The sequence below is a fragment of the Coregonus lavaretus genome (genome assembly GCF_964263955.1).
Source record: "Coregonus lavaretus genome assembly, chromosome: 18".
Lineage (NCBI taxonomy): Eukaryota > Metazoa > Chordata > Actinopteri > Salmoniformes > Salmonidae > Coregonus > Coregonus lavaretus.
This window is the reverse complement of record NC_140005.1, coordinates 34,842,847-34,862,027: the sequence shown is the minus strand read 5'-3', so window position 1 is coordinate 34,862,027 and position 19,181 is coordinate 34,842,847.

Here is a 19,181-nt window from a genome sequence, read left to right as displayed (position 1 = left end):
CAGAGCCTGGATTCGAACCAGGATCTCTAGTGGCACAGCTAGCACTGCGATGCAGTGCCTTAGACCACTGCGCCACTCGAATGAATGATCATTCTAATTCTATGGATGTCATGTGGACCTGGAGGACAGACCAAGAGAGAGAGGATCTCATTCCATTCCCTGGAACTATGTATTCTGTGCTCGTCATCATGAACAGTGTTTTTGGACAGAAGGGGGTGGAGGAGTACAGAAAGGAGTGCAGTGGCACATCTGATGTTCTAGGACATTAAACCATTGTTGTCTTACTGAGTTGCTTTGCAGTTTGCACAGCAAATGTAACGGTTTTGTTTCCTATTGCACAGATATCCTTATTGTTAACTGTACCTTTTTTATAAATCTCTTTTTATGACATTCTAAAATCTCTCCTGCAATTGTGCCCCAGATGGCATATTTTATCACGTATGTGTATATAAGATTGTATGAGATTGTATACATATCTGTACAGTTGATATGTTGGGTAGCGAAAATGTTATATTTGTTTTGTATCTGAGCAGTCAGGCTGGAATGCCACGTTTTGGGAGCACTACTGAAGTTCACTGTGATATTCTCTTTCCTTTTAATAACTGTAACAAAAATGACCAAATGTCTGTATTCTGAGTCCTAAATCTCATAAACTGTTTTTTAAAACGTTAATGTTTCGGAAGTGTCATTTCTGTGGACACATACTCTAAAATAAATCTGTATTTCGTGTGGGGAATTTTGAGGCTCCAACTTGCTTAGTCATTTTCTGTACATCTAGAAAAGTCTTGAAATTAGTAAAGTTAACAGCCTAGGAGATTGAATACAGTACATGGCATTCATTCACGATTCCATTGAGCATTTACCTGTGTCTCTGTTATCTGGTTTGTGCGAAAGATAATTCATCATGAATGATTTGAAGGCAATGACATAACTGTATTTAGTTTCTGTCTTCTATGCCTACAGCATATTGTGTTTTCCACTCAGCCGTCAATCAAAAGGTTGGTGGGAGTGGCTATAATAATGAATAACCAATGACCAAATTCAACTCTGGCACAGGCTCGAAATGAAAATAGCAGCTGGTTACTTTTTAAACTTGGGGATGAGGATGTTCTCACGTACACACTGCACGTTACATGGAGTTTGTACTATAACTGTCAGGTCTTGTGTAAATAGAGTGCTCAGCCCGCCAGTGTTGCAATTAGAATGAAGCTCTCTGTGAGCTAAAGCAGCAGTTCAGTTGTTGATGAGGGAGGGACAGGGAGGGAGGCTGGTGGAAAACAGAACCTGTTCACCCTTCACATTACATCCCTCTCTTGGGTCATGTAAGGTCGTGTTCAGTAGGCAGAAGAAACCCATTTTTTAACAAAGTTACTGTTTTGCAACGGAACACAGTTTTTGTGTTCTGTTGCAAAACGTTTTGCTATGATGTGGCCTACTGAACACAACCCTGTTCTGTTGCTTCTCAGCTAAATCCATACTGACTCGCTTCACTGACACAACGGTTGGCCTTCAAAGTTCTTGAAATTGTCAGGATTGACTGACCTTCATGTCTTAAAGTAATGATGGACTGTCGTTTCTCTTTGCTAATTTGAGCTGTTCTTGCCATAATATGGACTTGGTCTTTTACTAAATAGGTCTGTCTTCTGTATACCAACCCTACCTTGTCACAACACAACTGATTGGCTCAAACGCATTAAGGAGGAAAGAAATTCCACAAATTAACTTTTAACAAGGCACACCTGTTAATTGAAATGCATTCCAGGTGACTACCTCATGAAGCTGGTTGAGAGAATGCCAAGAGTGTGCAAAGCTGTCATCAAGGCAAAGGGTGACTATTTTGATATGTTTAACACTTTTTTGGTTACTACATGATTCCATATGTGTTATTTCATACTTTTGATGTCTTCACTATTATTCTACAATGTAGGAAATAGTAAAAATAAAGAAAAACCCTTGAATGAGTAGATATGTCCAAACTTTTGACTGGTACTGTATATATATATAGGAAAGATACCAAGAGACAACAAAAATACTATCTATTCTAGTCTACATGATGAGATTATTATGGATAAGAGCGAGAATATTTTTATTTGTCAAATGGTAGTCATGCATCGATCATCATTTCATCAGAATAAGACCCTCAATATTTATTGGAAAGCAGCATCAAGCTCATCACCGTGCACTTTCACCACCTTATGAAGTTCATCGTAATTTATTTCATCTGTGCCTAATAAACGTCATGGTTTCCCGAGTTGTGGTGAAAGGACCACAAACCATATCATCGCGTGACTCCAAATTTACTTCGATATGATGGTTATTATATAAATATTTGCGCATAAAGACATTTCCAGCATAATTAATTTTACCGACACAAAAAGATCCCACCATGTCGAACGAACAAATTATCTGTGGGCATTTATACAATTGTACCGAAACTTCCTGTTTCCATCACAGCTGTAGTGATTTTTTTTGTTTTATACGATATGACTTTACTCGCTTAAAAACGGTGGATGGAAATGTGGTTAGTGACAATTATTAGAATAATTCAATGGATGTTTTGTGCACGAAGGTGATGACTAAAGTGTCTTATTCTGAATTTTCCAAATCTGACTTCTGTATGTGGCAGTCTATGGAAATTGTCTTTCTGGGCCGGATGTCAGTTAAACTGCAGTACCAAAGCAAAACTGTAGGAGCATTCGAAACCGTGCTTCTAGAACTGGCCCCTTGGTTACCATAGCCACAAAGTCATAAAACCCCCCTATTTCTACCCCAAAATCTGTTTTTAAACCTAACCTTAACCCTAATCGTAACCTTAAACACCCTGCTAACCTTATGCCTAACCCTAACCTTAAATTAAGACCAAAAAGCGAATTTTTGTTTTCATGAATTTGACGATATAGCCAATTTTGACTTTGTGGCTGTGGTAGGCCTAACTATTGACAACGGTTCTTATTATAGCTCAGTGGTGACAACCCTATTCAAGCCGTATCGTGGAAGTTCAGCGGTACAGCGTGATTTACATTTAAAGGCAATTTCGAATGAATGATCATTCTAATTCTATGGATGTCATGTGGACCTGTAGGACAGACCAAGAGAGAGAGGATCTCATTCCATTCCCTGGAACTATGTATTCTGTGCTCGTCATCATGAACAGTGTTTTTGGACAGAAGGGGGTGGAGGAGTACAGAAAGGAGTGCAGTGGCACATCTGATGTTCTAGGACATTAAACCATTGTTGTCTTACTGAGTTGCTTTGCAGTTTGCACAGCAAATGTAACGGTTTTGTTTCCTATTGCACAGATATCCTTATTGTTAACTGTACCTTTTTTATAAATCTCTTTTTATGACATTCTAAAATCTCTCCTGCAATTGTGCCCCAGATGGCATATTTTCTCACGTATGTGTATATAAGATTGTATGAGATTGTATACATATCTGTACAGTTGATATGTTGGGTAGCGAAAATGTTATATTTGTTTTGTATCTGAGCAGTCAGGCTGGAATGCCACGTTTTGGGAGCACTACTGAAGTTCACTGTGATATTCTCTTTCCTTTTAATAACTGTAACAAAAATGACCAAATGTCTGTATTCTGAGTCGTACATCTCATAAACAGTTTTTTAAAACGTTAATGTTTCGGAAGTGTCATTTCTGTGGACACATACTCTAAAATAAATCTGTATTTCGTGTGGGGAATTTTGAGGCTCCAACTTGCTTAGTCATTTTCTGTACATCTAGAAAAGTCTTGAAATTAGTAAAGTTAACTGCCTAGGAGATTGAATACAGTACATGGCATTCATTCACGATTCCATTGAGCATTTACCTGTGTCTCTGTTATCTGGTTTGTGCGAAAGATAATTCATCATGAATGATTTGAAGGCAATGACAACTGTATTTAGTTTCTGTCTTCTATGCCTACAGCATATTGTGTTTTCCACTCAGCCGTCAATCAAAAGGTTGGTGGGAGTGGCTATAATAATGAATAACCAATGACCAAATTCAACTCTGGCACAGGCTCGAAATGAAAATAGCAGCTGGTTACTTTTTAAACTTGGGGATGAGGATGTTCTCACGTACACACTGCACGTTACATGGAGTTTGTACTATAACTGTCAGGTCTTGTGTAAATAGAGTGCTCAGCCCGCCAGTGTTGCAATTAGAATGAAGCTCTCTGTGAGCTAAAGCAGCAGTTCAGTTGTTGATGAGGGAGGGACAGGGAGGGAGGCTGGTGGAAAACAAAACCTGTTCACCCTTCACATTACATCCCTCTCTTGGGTCATGTAAGGTCGTGTTCAGTAGGCAGAAGAAACCCATTTTTTAACAAAGTTACTGTTTTGCAACGGAACACAGTTTTTGTGTTCTGTTGCAAAACGTTTTGCTATGATGTGGCCTACTGAACACAACCCTGTTCTGTTGCTTCTCAGCTAAATCCATACTGACTCGCTTCACTGACACAACGGTTGGCCTTCAAAGTTCTTGAAATTGTCAGGATTGACTGACCTTCATGTCTTAAAGTAATGATGGACTGTCGTTTCTCTTTGCTAATTTGAGCTGTTCTTGCCATAATATGGACTTGGTCTTTTACTAAATAGGTCTGTCTTCTGTATACCAACCCTACCTTGTCACAACACAACTGATTGGCTCAAACGCATTAAGGAGGAAAGAAATTCCACAAATTAACTTTTAACAAGGCACACCTGTTAATTGAAATGCAATCCAGGTGACTACCTCATGAAGCTGGTTGAGAGAATGCCAAGAGTGTGCAAAGCTGTCATCAAGGCAAAGGGTGACTATTTTTATATGTTTAACAATTTTTTGGTTACTACATGATTCCATATGTGTTATTTCATAGTTTTGATGTCTTCACTATTATTCTACAATGTAGGAAATAGTAAAAATAAAGAAAAACCCTTGAATGAGTAGATATGTCCAAACTTTTGACTGGTACTGTATATATATATATATATATATATATATATATATATATATATATATATATATATATATATATATATATATATATATATATATATATATAGGAAAGATACCAAGAGACAACAAAAATACTATCTATTCTAGTCTACATGATGAGATTATTATGGATAAGAGCGAGAATATTTTTATTTGTCAAATGGTAGTCATGCATCGATCATCATTTCATCAGAATAAGACCCTCAATATTTATTGGAAAGCAGCATCAAGCTCATCACCGTGCACTTTCACCACCTTATGAAGTTCATCGTAATTTATTTCATCTGTGCCTAATAAACGTCATGGTTTCCCGAGTTGTGGTGAAAGGACCACAAACCATATCATCGCGTGACTCCAAATTTACTTCGATATGATGGTTATTATATAAATATTTGCGCATAAAGACATTTCCAGCATAATTAATTTTACCGACACAAAAAGATCCCACCATGTCGAACGAACAAATTATCTGTCGGCATTTATACAATTGTACCGAAACTTCCTGTTTCCATCACAGCTGTAGTGATTTTTTTTGTTTTATACGATATGACTTTACTCGCTTAAAAACGGTGGATGGAAATGTGGTTAGTGACAATTATTAGAATAATTCAATGGATGTTTTGTGCACAAAGGTGATGACTAAAGTGTCTTATTCTGAATTTTCCAAATCTGACTTCTGTATGTGGCAGTCTATGGAAATTGTCTTTCTGGGCCGGATGTCAGTTAAACTGCAGTACCAAAGCAAAACTGTAGGAGCATTCGAAACCGTGCTTCTAGAACTGGCCCCATGGTTACCATAGCCACAAAGTCATAAAACCCCCCTATTTCTACCCCAAAATCTGTTTTAAACCTAACCTTAACCCTAATCGTAACCTTAAACACCCTGCTAACCTTATGCCTAACCCTAACCTTAAATTAAGACCAAAAAGCGAATTTTTGTTTTCATGAATTTGACGATATAGCCAATTTTGACTTTGTGGCTGTGGTAGGCCTAACTATTGACAACGGTTCTTATTATAGCTCAGTGGTGACAACCCTATTGAAGCCGTATCGTGGAAGTTCAGCGGTACAGCGTGATTTACATTTAAAGGCAATTTCGAATGAATGATCATTCTAATTCTATGGATGTCATGTGGACCTGGAGGACAGACCAAGAGAGAGAGGATCTCATTCCATTCCCTGGAACTATGTATTCTGTGCTCGTCATCATGAACAGTGTTTTTGGACAGAAGGGGGTGGAGGAGTACAGAGAGGAGTGCAGTGGCACATCTGATGTTCTAGGACATTAAACCATTGTTGTCTTACTGAGTTGCTTTGCAGTTTGCACAGCAAATGTAACGGTTTTGTTTCCTATTGCACAGATATCCTTATTGTTAACTGTACCTTTTTTATAAATCTCTTTTTATGACATTCTAAAATCTCTCCTGCAATTGTGCCCCAGATGGCATATTTTCTCACGTATGTGTATATAAGATTGTATGAGATTGTATACATATCTGTACAGTTGATATGTTGGGTAGCGAAAATGTTATATTTGTTTAGTATCTGAGCAGTCTCAGGCTGGAATGCCACGTTTTGGGAGCACTACTGAAGTTCACTGTGATATTCTCTTTCCTTTTAATAACTGTAACAAAAATGACCAAATGTCTGTATTCTGAGTCCTAAATCTCATAAACTGTTTTTTAAAACGTTAATGTTTCGGAAGTGTCATTTCTGTGGACACATACTCTAAAATAAATCAGTATTTCGTGTGGGGAATTTTGAGGCTCCAACTTGCTTAGTCATTTTCTGTACATCTAGAAAAGTCTTGAAATTAGTAAAGTTAACTGCCTAGGAGATTGAATACAGTACATGGCATTCATTCACGATTCCATTGAGCATTTACCTGTGTCTCTGTTATCTGGTTTGTGCGAAAGATAATTCATCATGAATGATTTGAAGGCAATGACATAACTGTATTTAGTTTCTGTCTTCTATGCCTACAGCATATTGTGTTTTCCACTCAGCCGTCAATCAAAAGGTTGGTGGGAGTGGCTATAATAATGAATAACCAATGACCAAATTCAACTCTGGCACAGGCTCGAAATGAAAATAGCAGCTGGTTACTTTTTAAACTTGGGGATGAGGATGTTCTCACGTACACACTGCACGTTACATGGAGTTTGTACTATAACTGTCAGGTCTTGTGTAAATAGAGTGCTCAGCCCGCCAGTGTTGCAATTAGAATGAAGCTCTCTGTGAGCTAAAGCAGCAGTTCAGTTGTTGATGAGGGAGGGACAGGGAGGGAGACTGGTGGAAAACAAAACCTGTTCACCCTTCACATTACATCCCTCTCTTGGGTCATGTAAGGTCGTGTTCAGTAGGCAGAAGAAACCCATTTTTTAACAAAGTTACTGTTTTGCAACGGAACACAGTTTTTGTGTTCTGTTGCAAAACGTTTTGCTATGATGTGGCCTACTGAACACAACCCTGTTCTGTTGCTTCTCAGCTAAATCCATACTGACTCGCTTCACTGACACAACGGTTGGCCTTCAAAGTTCTTGAAATTGTCAGGATTGACTGACCTTCATGGCTTAAAGTAATGATGGACTGTCGTTTCTCTTTGCTAATTTGAGCTGTTCTTGCCATAATATGGACTTGGTCTTTTACTAAATAGGTCTGTCTTCTGTATACCAACCCTACCTTGTCACAACACAACTGATTGGCTCAAACGCATTAAGGAGGAAAGAAATTCCACAAATTAACTTTTAACAAGGCACACCTGTTAATTGAAATGCATTCCAGGTGACTACCTCATGAAGCTGGTTGAGAGAATGCCAAGAGTGTGCAAAGCTGTCATCAAGGCAAAGGGTGACTATTTTGATATGTTTAACACTTTTTTGGTTACTACATGATTCCATATGTGTAATTTCATAGTTTTGATGTCTTCACTATTATTCTACAATGTAGGAAATAGTAAAAATAAAGAAAAACCCTTGAATGAGTAGATATGTCCAAACTTTTGACTGGTACTGTATATATATATATATATATATATAAATATATATACAGTGGGGAAAAAAAGTATTTAGTCAGCCACCAGTTGTGCAAGTTCTCCCACTTAAAAAGATGAGAGAGGCCTGTAATTTTCATCATAGGTACACGTCAACTATGACAGACAAAATGAGGAAAAAAATTCCAGAAAATCACATTGTAGGATTTTTAATGAATGTATTTGCAAATTATGGTGGAAAATAAGTATTTGGTCAATAACAAAAGTTTCTCAATACTTTGTTATATACCCTTTGTTGGCAATGACACAGGTCAAACGTTTTCTGTAAGTCTTCACAAGGTTTTCACACACTTTTGCTGGTATTTTGGCCCATTCCTCCATGCATATCTCCTCTAGAGCAGTGATGTTTTGGGGCTGTCGCTGGGCAACACGGACTTTCAACTCCCTCCAAAGATTTTCTATGGGGTTGAGATCTGGAGACTGGCTAGGCCACTCCAGGACCTTGAAGTGCTTCTTACGAAGCCACTCCTTCGTTGCCCGGGCGGTGTGTTTGGGATCATTGTCATGCTGAAAGACCCAGCCACGTTTCATCTTCAATGCCCTTGCTGATGGAAGGAGGTTTTCACTCAAAATCTCACGATACATGGCCCCATTCATTCTTTCCTTTACACGGATCAGTCGTCCTGGTCCCTTTGCAGAAAAACAGCCCCAAAGCATGATGTTTCCACCCCCATGCTTCACAGTAGATATGGTGTTCTTTGGATGCAACTCAGCATTCTTTGTCCTCCAAACACGACGAGTTAAGTTTTTACCAAAAAGTTATATTTTGGTTTCATCTGACCATATGACATTCTCCCAATCCTCTTCTGGATCATCCAAATGCACTCTAGCAAACTTCAGACGGGCCTGGACATGTAATGGCTTAAGCAGGGGGACACTGCAGGATTTGAGTCCCTGGCGGCGTAGTGTGTTACTGATGGTAGGCTTTGTTACTTTGGTCCCAGCTCTCTGCAGGTCATTCACTAGGTCCCCCCGTGTGGTTCTGGGATTTTTGCTCACCGTTCTTGTGATCATTTTGACCCCACGGGGTGAGATCTTGCGTGGAGCCCCAGATCGAGGGAGATTATCAGTGGTCTTGTATGTCTTCCATTTCCTAATAATTGCTCCCACAGTTGATTTCTTCAAACCAAGCTGCTTACCTATTGCAGATTCAGTCTTCCCAGCCTGGTGCAGGTCTACAATTTTGTTTCTGGTGTCCTTTGACAGCTCTTTGGTCTTGGCCATAGTGGAGTTTGGAGTGTGACTGTTTGAGGTTGTGGACAGGTGTCTTTTATACTGATAACAAGTTCAAACAGGTGCCATTAATACAGGTAACGAGTGGAGGACAGAGGAGCCTCTTAAAGAAGAAGTTACAGGTCTGTGAGAGCCAGAAATCTTGCTTGTTTGTAGGTGACCAAATACTTATTTTCCACCATCATTTGCAAATAAATTCATAAAAAATCCTACAATGTGATTTTCTGGATTTTTTTTCTCAATTTGTCTGTCATAGTTGACGTGTACCTATGATGAAAATTACAGGCCTCTCTCATCTTTTTAAGTGGGAGAACTTGCACAGTTGGTGGCTGACTAAATACTTTTTTTCCCCACTGTATATATATATATATATATATATATATATATATATATATATATATATATATATATATATATATATATATATAGGAAAGATACCAAGAGACAACAAAAATACTATCTATTCTAGTCTACATGATGAGATTATTATGGATAAGAGCGAGAATATTTTTATTTGTCAAATGGTAGTCATGCATCGATCATCATTTCATCAGAATAAGACCCTCAATATTTATTGGAAAGCAGCATCAAGCTCATCACCGTGCACTTTCACCACCTTATGAAGTTCATCGTAATTTATTTCATCTGTGCCTAATAAACGTCATGGTTTCCCGAGTTGTGGTGAAAGGACCACAAACCATATCATCGCGTGACTCCAAATTTACTTCGATATGATGGTTATTATACAGTGGGGAAAAAAAGTATTTAGTCAGCCACCAATTGTGCAAGTTCTCCCACTTAAAAAGATGAGAGAGGCCTGTAATTTTCATCATAGGTACACGTCAACTATGACAGACAAATTGAGAAAAAAAAATCCAGAAAATCCCATTGTAGGATTTTTAATGAATTTATTTGCAAATTATGGTGGAAAATAAGTATTTGGTCACCTACAAACAAGCAAGTTTTCTGGCTCTCACAGACCTGTAACTTCTTCTTTAAGAGGCTCCTCTGTCCTCCACTCATTACCTGTATTAATGGCACCTGTTTGAACTTGTTATCAGTATAAAAGACACCTGTCCACAACCTCAAACAGTCACACTCCAAACTCCACAATGGCCAAGACCAAAGAGCTGTCAAAGAACACCAAAAACAAAATTGTAGACCTGCACCAGGCTGGGAAGACTGAATCTGCAATAGGTAAGCAGCTTGGTTTGAAGAAATCAACTGTGGGAGCAATTATTAGGAAATGGAAGACATACAAGACCACTGATAATCTCCCTTGATCTGGGGCTCCACGCAAGATCTCACCCCGTGGGGTCAAAATGATCACAAGAACGGTGAGCAAAAATCCCAGAACCACACGGGGGGACCTAGTGAATGACCTGCAGAGAGCTGGGACCAAAGTAACAAAGCCTACCATCAGTAACACACTACACCGCCAGGGACTCAAATCCTGCAGTGAGAGACGTGTCCCCCTGCTTAAGCCAGTACATGTCCAGGCCCGTCTGAAGTGCATTTGGATGATCCAGAAGAGGATTGGGAGAATGTCATATGGTCAGATGAAACCAAAATAGAACTTTTTGGTAAAAACTCAACTCGTCATGTTTGGAGGACAAAGAATGCTGAGTTGCATCCAAAGAACACCATACCTACTGTGAAGCATGGGGGTGGAAACATCATGATTTGGGGCTGTTTTTCTGCAAAGGGACCAGGACGACTGATCCGTGTAAAGGAAAGAATGAATGGGGTCATGTATCGTGAGATTTTGAGTGAAACCCTCCTTCCATCAGCAAGGGCATTGGAGATGAAACGTGGCTGGGTCTTTCAGCATGACAATGATCCCAAACACACCGCCCGGGCAACGAAGGAGGTCCTGGAGTGGCCTAGCCAGTCTCCAGATCTCAACCCCATAGAAAATCTTTGGAGGGAGTTGAAAGTCTGTGTTGCCAAGCGACAGCCCCAAAACATCACTGCTCTAGAGGAGATCTGCATGGAGGAATGGGCCAAAATACCAGCAACAGTGTGTGAAAACCTTGTGAAGACTTACAGAAAACGTTTGACCTGTGTCATTGCCAACAAAGGGTATATAACAAAGTATTGAGAAACTTTTGTTATTGACCAAATACTTATTTTCCACCATCATATGCCAATAAATTCATTATAAATCCTACAATGTGATTTTCTGGATTTTTTTTTCTCATTTTGTCTGTCATAGTTGACGTGTACCTATGATGAAAATTACAGGCCTCTCTAATCTTTTTAAGTGGGAGAACTTGCACAATTGGTGGCTGACTAAATACTTTTTTTCCCCACTGTATAAATATTTGCGCATAAAGACATTTCCAGCATAATTAATTTTACCGACACAAAAAGATCCCACCATGTCGAACGAACAAATTATCTGTCGGCATTTATACAATTGTACCGAAACTTCCTGTTTCCATCACAGCTGTAGTGATTTTTTTTGTTTTATACGATATGACTTTACTCACTTAAAAAAGGTGGATGGAAATGTGGTTAGTGACAATTATTAGAATAATTCAATGGATGTTTTGTGCACAAAGGTGATGACTAAAGTGTCTTATTCTGAATTTTCCAAATCTGACTTCTGTATGTGGCAGTCTATGGAAATTGTCTTTCTGGGCCGGATGTCAGTTAAACTGCAGTACCAAAGCAAAACTGTAGGAGCATTCGAAACCGTGCTTCTAGAACTGGCCCCTTGGTTACCATAGCCACAAAGTCATAAAACCCCCCTATTTCTACCCCAAAATCTGTTTTTAAACCTAACCTTAACCCTAATCGTAACCTTAAACACCCTGCTAACCTTATGCCTAACCCTAACCTTAAATTAAGACCAAAAAGCGAATTTTTGTTTTCATGAATTTGACGATATAGCCAATTTTGACTTTGTGGCTGTGGTAGGCCTAACTATTGACAACGGTTCTTATTATAGCTCAGTGGTGACAACCCTATTCAAGCCGTATCGTGGAAGTTCAGCGGTACAGCGTGATTTACATTTAAAGGCAATTTTCCCGCGTTAGAGGAGACTGTATTCACGGTAAACGGATTTCCACTAGTTACCACAGCCACAAAATGAAAATTGTCGATATCATAAATATTCATGAGAACATAAATGTGCTTTTGGTCTCCATTTAAGGTTAGGGTTAGGCATACGATTAGCAGTGTGTTTAAGGTTAGGGTTAAAGTTAACACTTTGTATTCATGACAAAAAGTTAATTGCTTTGCCACATGTTTTGCAGTATTACTTTATTGCCTTTTTGCAAACAGGATGCATGTTTTGGAATATGTTTATTCTGTACAGGCTTCCTTCTTTTCACTGTCAATTATGTAAGCCATTAAACTTTGTAACTGTTTTAAAGTCAACATTGGCCTCATGGTGAAATCCCTGAGCGATTTCCTTCCTCTCCGGCAACTGAGTTAGGAAGGACGCCTGTATCTTTGTAGTGACTGGGTGTATTAATGTAATTAATCATTTCACCATGCTCAAAGGGATATTCAATGCCGCCTTTGCGAGGCATTGAAAAAAGTCCCTAGTCTTTGTGGTTGAATCTGTGTTTGAAAATCACTGCTCAACTGAGGGATCTTACAGATAATTGTATGTGTGGGGTACAGAGATGAGGTAGTCATTCAAAAATCATGTTAAACATTATTTTTGCAGACATAGTGAGTTATTATGTTACTTATTAAGCAAATGTTTACTCCTGAACTTATTTAGGCTTGCCATAAAAAAGGGGTTGAATACTTATTGACTCAAGACATTTCAGCGTACATTTTTTGTATTAATTTGTAAAATTATCGAAAACATAATTCCACTTTCACATTATGGGGTATTGTGTGTAGGCCAGTGACAAAAAATTATCTCAATTTAGTCAATTTTAAATTCAGGCTGTAACACAACAAAATGTGGAAAAAGTCAAGGGGTGTGAGTACGTTCTGAAGGCACTGTAGCTAGCTAGCTCATGGTTAGCTAGTTAGCTACATTAGCCTGGCTAGATCGTTACGCTAGCCGTCTACTTGTCTAGCCCTTTAAATGCATGAGAAATTCATAAAAACGAGTTAAGCTTTCTTTGGCTTTCATAAACCATCAGTCTAGCTTGCTAGTTAACTAGATAGCTAACTTAGATGGTGGAATTAGGCGTTCTTGATCATAATAATATAATAATATGCCATTTAGCAGACGCTTTTATCCAAAGCGACTTACAGTCATGCGTGCATCCATTTTTTTTGTGTATGGGTGGTCCGGGGATCGAACCCACTACCTTGGCGTTACAAGTGCCGTGCTCTACCAGCTGAGCTACAGAGGCCCTGTTTGTTTGTGTCTGTGGGTGAGGGGTGGGTAGCCTACTTCAAGTACTACTTGTCTTGTAGCTACCCTAGCAAGCTGTATTATTTTGGTCTGGCTTTTTGAGAGGTTTCAGAGATGAACTCTTTTGAGTCGACAGTGTGCTTACTTTACATTGATCTGTTTGCTGTTACCCTCTGGACAGCAGATCATTAGTATAGCTATTAGGCAATAGTAATGGGGGAAAAATAGATAGTTACATATCGCAATATTATTAAGGACAATATTATATAAATACTCCAAGGATCAATTTGTAAAAAAAAACATTGATCTGGGGCGGCAGGTAGCGTAGTGGGTAAGAGCGTTGTGCCAGTAAGCGAAAGGTCGCTGGTTCTAATCCCAGAGCCGACTAGGTGAAAAATCTGTCGATGTGCCCTTAAGCAAGGCACTTAACCCTAATTGCTCCTGTAAGTCGCTCTGGATAAGAGCGTCTGCTAAATTACTAAAACGTCAAATGTAAATCTGTTGCTAGATGGCGCTAGTTAGAGCTAGTCGGCTGTACCTGTGCCAAAACTCCGGTATTTTTTATCCTATTGCTTGTTCGCCATCTTCTTTTTAAATAGTGAGCCAACATGTTTTAAGCACTTTTATTTCCATGACTGATCAAAATTCATTTTCTCATGCTCTCTCTTGTATTTCTGGAGCAGACATATAGTGAGCAATTTGTTTGGAACATCAAATCGCAATAAAATCACATTATTGTATCGCAGTATATATACAGTGCATTCGGAAAGTATTCAGACCCCTTCACTTTTTCCACATTTTGTTACGTTACAGCCTTATTCTAAAATTAATTAAATACTATTTTTTCCTCATCAATCTACACACAATACCGCATAATGACAAAGTGAAAACAGGTTTTTAGAATGTTTTATTTACATAGGTATTCAGACTCTTTGCTATGAGACTTTAAATTTAGCTCAAGTGCATCCTGTTTCCATTGATCATCCTTGAGATGTTTCTGCAACTTGGAGTCCACCTGTGGTAAATTCAATTGATTGGACATGATTTGGAAAGGCACACACCTGTCTATAAGGTCCCACAGTTGACAGTGCATGTCAGAGCAAAAACCAAGCCATGAGGTCGAAGGAATTGTCCGTAGAGCTCCGAGACAAGATTGTATCGAGGCACAGATCTGGGGAAGGGTACCAAAAAATGTCTGCAGCATTGAAGGTCCCTAAGAACACAGTGGCCTCCATCATTCTTAAATGGAAGAAATTTGGAACCACCAAGACACTTCCTAGAGCTGGCCGCCCGGCCAAACTGAGCAATCGGGGGAGAAGGGCCTTGGTCAAGGAGGTGACCAAGAACCCGATGGTCACTCTGACAGAGCTCCAGAGTTCCTCTGTGGAGATGGGAGAACCTTCCAGAAAAAGGCACATGACCACTCCTCAGTAAAAGGCACATGACAGCCCGCTTGGAGATTGCCAAAAGGCACTTAAAGGACTCTCAGACCATGAGAAACAATATTCTCTGGTCTGCTGAAACCAAGATTGAACTCTTTGGCCTGAATGCCAAGTGTCACGTCTGGAGGAAACCAGGCACCGCTCATCACCTGGCCAATACCATCCCTACGGTGAAGCATGCTGGTGGCAGCATCATGCTGTCGGGATGTTTTTCAGCAGTAGGGACTAGGAGACTAGTCAGGATCGAAGGAAAGATGAACGGAGCAAAGTACAGAGAGATCCTTGATGAAAACTTGCTCCAGAGCGCTCAGGACCTCAGACTGGGGCGAAGGTTCACCTTCCAACAGGACAACGATCCTAAGCACACAGCCAAGACAATGCAGGAGTGGCTTAGGGACAAGTCTTTGAGTGGCCCAGCCAGACCTGGACTTGAAACCGATCTAACATCTCTGGAGAGACCTGAAAATAGCTGTGCAGCAACGCTCCCCATCCAACCTGAAAGCTTGAGAAGATCTGCAGAGAAGAATGGGAGAAACTCCCCAAATACAGGTTTGCCAAGCTTGTAGCGTCATACCCAAGAAAACTCGAGAACATAATCACTGCCAAAGGTGCTTCAACAAAGTACTGAGTAAAGGGTCTGAATACTTATGTAAATGTGATATTTCAGTTTTTCTTTTTATATAAATGTACAAAAATGTCTAAAAACGTGTTTTTGCTTTGTCATTATGGGGTATTTAAAATCCATTTTAGAATAAGGCTGTAACGTAACAAAATGTGGAAAAAGTGAAAGGGTCTGAATACACTGTAGAATCATCAGAATCGCAATACATATCATATCGGCACCATATCATGAAAATATCATATCGTGATGTCCCTGGCAATTCCCAGCCCTAGTAGGCAAGGTTATGTAACCTTATTTAGTCCTACCTGCTATGGTAGGTTTTTAATTAATTGGTATTCACATGTTTGTTTTTTAGGTAGAATTACTGTCATGTTATTGATGCCAAATTGCAAAACTTATTTGTACGTTCTCTATTCCAAAACCAATTTGTCTGCCTGAGTCTTATCACCTCTCAACTAGGTAAGCTGTTTCAACCTAGAACACTATTCTCCTGCTTTGGTCTGTTTCAGTCATTGCAGGAAGTGACCAAGCCCAGCTCTAACACTTGATCAACATAATCCCAGTACTGGTTGATCTGCAGGCCTAAGTAACCACACACACTCAAATGGACCTACAGCTGGGGCAAGATTCTTCCATCATTCACACACAGTAGACATAGTGTAAACCACCATGTTGTCAACAAAATGCTTTGTATGCTTTGTATTGTGTATGGTTAAACTTGTGGAAATGCTGTGATCATTCATCGTCTTTAATGTTGTGATTCACAGACACATAATGATCACGATTTGAATGCTGCAACTGAGACGGAATGACGTCGAGGAACACGCTGAGACCCCGAATATGACTGGACATGGGTCAGATATTTGTGACAACAACCTAAACGGGGTGCAGAAGCACACCAGCATCCCATTTTTATTCCATGGCCAACCGTCCCTCTAGCTCAGTGGCGATTTTAGCATGTAAATCTTGGTGGGGCAAACTAAAGGAACATATTTTTGATGTATGCCAGCAAAGCCACTACATAACACAACACTAAACAATACATTAATTGCACTATAACAGTGACTAACGGTGCCCACAAACTGTTAGGGCCTACATAAAGCTGTCCCAACATCAGAGTCCCAACAGCAGTCCCAACACCTTACCACTACTACACCTGGCTATCAGTGGAGCCTTGTCTGGCAGCGAAACAGTTCATTCAGCCTCATTTACTGTCTTTAAAAAATATATAGCTGATATGGCTGACTTGCTTAAACAAATGTGGTTTCTACTGACAATTGAGATGTACAAACTATGGCATAAGGGGACGACAAGCAGATAAGAGGCAATCCGTAATTTCGATTAAGGCAATGAGTGAGCTACGACGGACATGGTCAATATAACTATTTGTTCAGCACTTTTGAAATGTACAGCGACATTTCGAATTCAGAACATGGGCCGTTCTTACAGTGTTCTCCCTGTCCACCAAGTCAAAACCATAGGATAAATAAAGGGGGCATATAAGCAGACAATGAAAGCTCTTACAATATTCAATGATTACATTTCTCTAAAACAGGTTATAGGCTACATGTGCACCACCAAGTCAGAACAGTAGGCGAAATTAAGAGGTGAAAATAGACCAAATTATTAGGGTGAGGCACATGGGCTACTAACAGCTTACTACACAATATACACCTAGTATTACTTTCTTAGCTACAGTATACATATGTCTCTGGCATATTACATTATTTATTCAGCAGCATACAATACATTTTTGGACTCACGTTGTTGTGCTGTGCTCACTTGAACAGGAAGGTGGCGCGGCGGTCCTTCGTGGGCAAATTTTGTCATCAAAGAAAGAGGTTGGATTTACAATTCCGAGTTGGATGACCGTTCAAAACGTATTTTCCCAGTCGGAGCCCATTTATTCCCGACTTCACAGTTGTCTTGAACTCACTGGAAGTCAAGTTTTCACAGTTCCGAGTTAACAGTTGTTTTGAGCGTGGCACAAATCATGCTTTAGTGACTGCATGGCCAATGTTGAATGTTTATCATTTTAAACTTGGAAAAGAGCCCCTTAATCCCAGATTTGGGACCATACAGACACTCCACTGAATAGCAGGCTAGTGATTGCTTTGCAATGCTTGCAGTTAGCCACTGTCACCGATTACATTTTAGTAATTTAGCAGACGCTCTTATCCAGAGCGACTTACAGTTAGTGAGTGCATAAATTTTTCATACTGGCCACCCGTGGGAATCGAACCCACAACCCTGCCGTTGCAAGCACCATGCTCTACCAACTGAGCTACAGGAGGCCTATTCCTTCCAAACCACTCATTGTTGAATTTGCGATTTCCAACTTGTTTATGTCCAATGGCTGATGAGCACCGATAAGTTTTATCTATAATTTCTCTTCATTCTTTTTCTTCATATGACAAGGATTAAAAAGGATTTGCCAGTAGATTGTCGACTTGATTCATGATGATGACTGTTAGCTAAGATTTTGAAAGTAAGATGTTGACATGATCAGTCCAATCAAAGCTATAATGTGATTTGAAGTCATTTTATCTGTGGCCAATGACCTTGAGCCTTCTTGGAAGGGCACTTCTAATGTAACTCTATGGCAGGACCCAAAGGGATCGAATTTTCGATGTCTACCCTTACTAAGGATTTAGACTTGGCGGTGACATAGTGTCCCCATGAGTGACAGAACACTGAGTCAATCACGGCGCAAAGCTCCTATTTTCTGCTGGCTTGCCCCACCACCATAGAAAGCACTGAGCTAGGCTGAAACACCTGCATTTTAGTGCTGCCTTACTCAAGTAAACCAAAAAGAGACCGTGTTTGTATGCGGCTTTATTAACTCAATGATATATATATTTTTAACATTGTTTGCTAACTGATATGTAACACCTATTAATGCAAAAATAACATGCAAAATAACATGCTAAAAATGTGGGCCACTGCCCCACCTGCCTGAATGAAGGGTCGCCGCTGTGCTACCCCTTATTCCACACTATACCTTTTATGCCGCATGGTCCCTCAACTTCGGACACTTTGGAACTCTCCATCTTATCTCTATAAACCCACCCTACCTTCACCCATTTTCCCTATGCTGCTTCCTTCACTTGTTCTCCTGATTTGATAACATGTTGACTCAGTAACACGTTTAAAGGCGCTGACACACGGGCCGTGGTAAATGGCAATTGAACCGCGAGAAAACCTCCTACCGTGTGTAGAGACCAGCGGTCCCGGGTTGTTGTTAGCTCAAATGTTGTCATAAAAAAATGGGTGATTGGTTAACAAGATGAACTCTGCTCATTGGTCAACCATGCGCGGCGGCCACTCAAGACTTCAGCTAATTTAATATCTTGGCGCCTCGAGTGCAGAGCCATCAGCGCCGCTCACAGGAGCGAGCACCACGAATAGCACCGCTTGCAAAACTTCTTGCATTTTGCCGCCCTACTCCCATTGATGTCTATGTTACCGCGGCCCGTCTGTAAGTGCCTTTAAAAGTGTTGTGGTGTACTGTTTTTGCTACCTTTTTTCCACCTGCG